The following is a 5,493-nucleotide window of genomic DNA, read 5'->3' as shown; positions in this document are numbered from 1 at the left end:
AACACGTGTGAATTAAATTTAAAAAGAAAAACAAAAGATAAAGTCAATAAAACCAAAAGTTGGTTCTTTGAAAAGATCAAGAAAATTGAGAAACCTCTAGCCAGACTGACCAAGAAAAAAAGAGGAAAGACAAACATGACCAAAATAAGGAATACCATATTATCTCAGCGATATTAGACAAAGAACAAAGCAATACTATAAACAACTCTATAAGCAATTTGACAACTTGGATGGAATTGACCAGTTCCTTCAAGGATACAGACTATCAAAACTCACTCAAGAAGTAGATATTCTTCTAACTAGTCCTGTATTTAAAGAAATTGAGTTTGTATTTTTTTTTAAATCTTCCAAGAAAGAAATCCCAAGCCTTTTCCCAAACAGTCAATAAAGGAATAATACAAATTCTACAGTCTTTTCCAGAAAAATAAAAGATGGGAAAATTCCTATCTCATTCTGTGCAGCCCAAACCAGAAGAATAATACACAAGGAAGGTAAACTATAGCCCAATATCCCTCATGAATATAGGCACAAAAGTCCTCATCGAGATATTAGCAAATCTCAGCCATTCACGAGAAAAATACATCAACACCAAGTAGAATCTAGTCTGGAATTCTAGGCTGTATCAACATGAGAAAATCAAGCAATTCGCAGATTAAAGAATAAAACCATATTTGTATCTGGATTGATACACAAAATGCATTTGACTAAATTTAACATTCACTCATGACATTTAAAAAAAAACTCTCTCAGCAAATTAAGAATATAGGGAAACTTCTCTAACCTGATAGAGGACATTTACAAAATCCCTACAGCTAACATTATACTTAATATTAAAAAAAAAAACTGAATGTTTTCCCCCAAAATTCAGGAATAAATTCAAGCAAGTCCACTCTCTCCCTACAGAACTGAAAACATGTCTTTCCAAAAATCTGTACACAAATCTTACAGCTTTGGCTTTGCTCACAATTTCTCAAAAACAAAAATATAGAAATCCTTCAGTGGATGATTAGATAATGAAATCGTGATGTGTTTCCACATAGTGGTATAGTATACGGTACATTTCCACTTGACGGAATGTTGTTTAGTCGCTAAGTTGTGTCCGACTCTTTTGCGACCCCATGGACTGAAGTCTGCCAGGCTCCTCTGTCCATGGGATTTCCCAGGCAAGAATATTAGAGGCGGTTGTCCAACCAGAGGTCCATGGTTGCCTTGGATTAGGGACAGAGGGGGAGTTCAGACTACAAAGGGGCAACCTGAAGATTGGGGTGGGGGGGCAGGCGGGGGCGCACTGTTTCCTGGTCTGGTGGTGGCTGCAGAACCTCACATAGTTATTAAAACATAAAGACTTGTACCTCAAAAAAAATGAAATTTACTATGTGCCTGCGTGTGTGCCAAGGGGCTTCAGCCACGTCTGACTCTGTGATTCTATGGACTGCAGCCCCCTAGGACCCTCTGTCCCTGGGATTCTCCATGCCCTCCTCCAGGGAATCCTCCCAAGCCGGGTCTCCTGCATCCCCTGCATTGGCAGGCGGGTTCTTCACACCAGTGCCACCTGGGAAGCCTGAAACTTAGTATATGAAAACTTTTAAATACATCTTATAGAAGCTAGAAACACACATACACACACACACGTCTATTTTCTAGCCATCCTCCCAGCTGCATTCTTACAGATAAACTTTAGATTAATTGTGGTGTTTTTTTTAAGCTCACAAATAATTTTCTTTGAACTGTACTGAATTACAGCTAATTCATGAGAAACGGACATATTTTCAACAGTAGGTCTTTCTGTCCAAGAACATCCATATCATCTTTTACACTCTTTAACAGAGTCTTCAGTCTTTTTCACTTTGGATCCTACACATTTTTGTGACAATTTTCCTAGGTTTTTAATGCATTTTGTTGTTACTGTGAATGAAATCACTTTTTACATTACGATCTCTAAATGATCATTATGAGTTTAAAGGGAAAATATAGGTTTCTGAGTAGCTATTTTATAAATGGCCACCTCAACTGACCTCCTAGTTGGTATTAATTTCAGTTATTAATTAATATGATGACACATATGCTTACATCACCCACAAACAGTGACTGCTCTTGGCCACCATGTCTATGTCTGACTTCCCTTTTCTCACTGTGATGACTAACGCTTCGAAAACAATGTCAAGTAATTCCACTTTTATTTTCTAAGTTCCACCCGCAAGGAGGAGGCCAAGCAGCTCTCCAGCCCCTTACTCTCCGGCATCGTTTTTCTAAACTCAAAGACAAAAGAGTGTAGCCTGTATACATATCTCTGTATTTCTCACAACGTTCCATTCATTAAAAATTAATGACTCGGCAATATTGGAAATTTTAAAGGAAGAAAGCAGCTTGTTGCTCCCCTACCACCCCAGCCAGCCACCGTCTGCTGGGTGTGCTCATCCTGTCTGATTGGCACTCAGTGGTTGTCGGAACATAGGAAGCGTCAGTTCAAAGGCTGAAAGCACTTCCTGGATTCCGCACGCAGACTCCTAGACCCAGACGGGCACTTGTGCACATTCCCACCTCCCCACTAGAAACGGGGGTAAAAGAGTGGATAGCAGAAAACATCAGAGTGACAGCTCCTCTAAGGACAACGATAAGATGACAGGAGAGGAAGGAACTGGGCGTGGAGGCACCCAGAGGGTGACAGAGCTGGAGAGGAAGAGGACAGCTGGTGTGGCTGCACCATCAGGCTGGACCAGCCGATCTGGCGACTGCAAAGTCTGAGAGAACTGTCCCTGTCCTGGTCGCTGGCTGTCTGGGTGACGTGAACAACTCCCCTTAGTAAGGAGAGCAAACTGAATTTCCAAGGACACTTTCAGCTCCGAGTTCACGATTCAGTTTCCTAGGGGAAACGAGGCATCTGGGATGAGGGCTGGACTGAAAGAGCAAGACAACTGAGAAGCAATCCCAGGTTTTTCCAGACCATGAGGTCATCCGCTCTTTGTGTTGGAAAGGACCGGATGGCTGACCTAACATAATTCCCCCCGGTTCAGGAATCCCCTTTCAAACACCCTTGACATCCCAAGGCTGATTCTGACCCTGTGTCCCTCCCAGGGGTCTAAACGGCAGTTCTCAGATTCTGGTACAGGAACAATGCCAGTCTGAGACAGTCTTCATCACTGACAGCTCAAATATCCTTTCTTTCATAAATGATAACACTGCCACATGGGAGGTAGCTTTTTAAGTACCTTATTACAAAATCAAGGCATCAACCTCCCAACACACCCAGGTTTTCCTTCCGACTAGTGTTTGAAAGAATCCACCTTCAATGTGGGAGACCTGGGTTTGATCCCTGGATCGGGAAGATGCCCTGGAGAAGGGAAAGGCTTCACTCCAGTATTCTGGCCTGGAGAATTCCAGGGGTCACAAAGGGTCTGAGCAATTTTCGCTTTCATTTTCGGTGTTTGAAACACAAAAGAGTAAGAAGCCTTAGAGAACATCATATATGATCAAACTTGTCATATATGAAAGCAGGACACCGTACAGGAGTGTCTACGTGTTTCTGTGCAGATGATAAAGACACACACAAACACGTGGTTTATGGTGGAGAGAAATTTTTAAGTACTTTTTCACCTTTCTCCCCCTCACACCCTGCATGGTGAGTGTCTAGGACCACAAGATGGGGACGTGGGAACACACACATCATCTAACACTCACGGGTCTACAACTGATGAACTTTCATGTTAATTACTGAGCAAAGGAACAGAAGTTTGTCTTGGTAGTCTTATGTCTGACATTTGAATAAGCAGCAAAGGTTTAAGACAGTCCTCGAAACTGGGAAACGTCACCAAGGTGTGGTGAGATGGGGACCTCCTAGGTGTGAGGCAGGGCTTCTCTTGAACACTCATCAACGTGGGAGTTGTGTACGATTTAAAAAAATGCAGGAGGAGGGGAAGGTGTATATTTCAGGTATAAGGTGTACATCTCATCCTCAAAAGGCGTTAGACCATAGTGACCGTTTGTTTCCACTGTAACATGAGTTAAAGTATTTAAATCGTGTCCAGCTAAAAATGCTTTTGACCAGAGCATACTACCAACTTCACAAAAAAATAGACTATATTCTTCACAGACAATGGAAATACTATAATAGAAATGTTATTGGATAAAGTATGAATAGGTTTTCACAAGACGCACTATGCTTTAATCTTACTTTTTCTGGAAAAAATCAGAACAGAAGAGAGCCTAGATCCACTTAGAAGAAATAGATCCAGTTAGAAGTGGCCAATTGGTGCTCGCTTCGGCAGCACATATACTAAAATTGGAATGATACAGAGAAGATTAGTATGGCCCTTGCGCAAGGATGACACGCAAATTCGTGAAGCGTTCCATATTTTTGATGCATGAGACAAGTGCTCGGGCCTGGTGCACTGGGAAGGCCCAGAGGGATCGGGTAGAGAGGGAGGTGGGAGGGGGGATTGGGATGGGGAATAAATGTAAATCCATGGCTGATTCATGTCAATGTATGACAAAAACCACTACAATATTGTAAAGTAATTAGCCTTCAACTAATAAAAATAAATGAAAAAAAAAAAAAAGAAGTGGCCAATTGATTTTCTATCAGTTAAAGGTAGAAAGGTGCCAAGGCAATTTAAAAGAGAAACAATAATCTCTTCAACTACTGGTAGTCCCAATAGCTAAACAATTGGGCATTCATATAAGGGGAAAAAAAAGAACAATGACGCATATCATATGCAAAAATGAACTCAAATCTGAGATATAAATGTTAGAGCTAAAACTATAAAGCTTCTAGAAGAAAACATAAAGTCACATAAGTGACCTTGGGTTGGGCAAAGATTTCTTAAACAGAACACAAAAAGTACAAATTAAAAAAGAAATATTTGATAAATTGGACTTGATCAAAAAGTGTTAAGTTTTTCTAAGTGACACTGTTAAGAAAATGAAAAGCCAGACCATAAAAAATAGTTGCAAAACACATACCTGACAAAAGACTCATATTTAGAATATAAAGAACTCTTGCAACTCAATAAGAAGAAAACAAACAACTGAGTTTTTTTAAAAAGTCAAATGATCTTAACAGACATTTCATCACAGAAGATAAATAGATGGCAAATAAGCAAGTGAAAACATCATCGGTCACTGGGGAAATACAAATTAAAACCACAAATTAAAGTGATACTCCTATATGCTCATTCAGTTCAGTTCAGTCGTTCAGTTGTGTCCGACTCCTTGGGAACTGCAGGAGTCCAAACTCCCATGAACCGCAGCACTCCAGGCCTCCCTGTCCATCACCAACTCCCAGAGTTGACCCAGACTCATGTCCAGTGAGTCGGTGATGTCATCCAAACCATCTAATCCTCTGTCGTCCCCTTCTCCTCCCACCCTCAATCTTTCCCAGCATCAGGGTCTTTTCAAATGAGTCAGTTCTTCACATCAGGTGGCCAAAGTATTGGAGTTTCAGCTTCAACATCAGTCCTTCCAGTGAACACCCAGGACTGATCTCCTTTAGGATGG

At 41.0% G+C, this 5,493-nt stretch overlaps 1 non-coding gene across 1 annotated transcript; it reads left to right on the top strand.

Moving 5' to 3' along the window:
- The first annotated feature begins 4,249 nt into the window (after window positions 1–4,249).
- LOC122692904 lies at window positions 4,250–4,356 on the top strand. Its single transcript, XR_006340718.1, has one exon. It is a non-coding gene; the product is annotated as a U6 spliceosomal RNA (small nuclear RNA).
- Window positions 4,357–5,493: the final 1,137 nt, after the last annotated feature.

The sequence above is a fragment of the Cervus elaphus genome, chromosome 4, assembly GCF_910594005.1.
Source record: "Cervus elaphus chromosome 4, mCerEla1.1, whole genome shotgun sequence".
Taxonomy (NCBI): Eukaryota; Metazoa; Chordata; class Mammalia; order Artiodactyla; family Cervidae; genus Cervus; species Cervus elaphus.
Note: the sequence above shows the minus strand (reverse complement) of the source record. Positions and strands in the feature narration are given on the sequence as shown.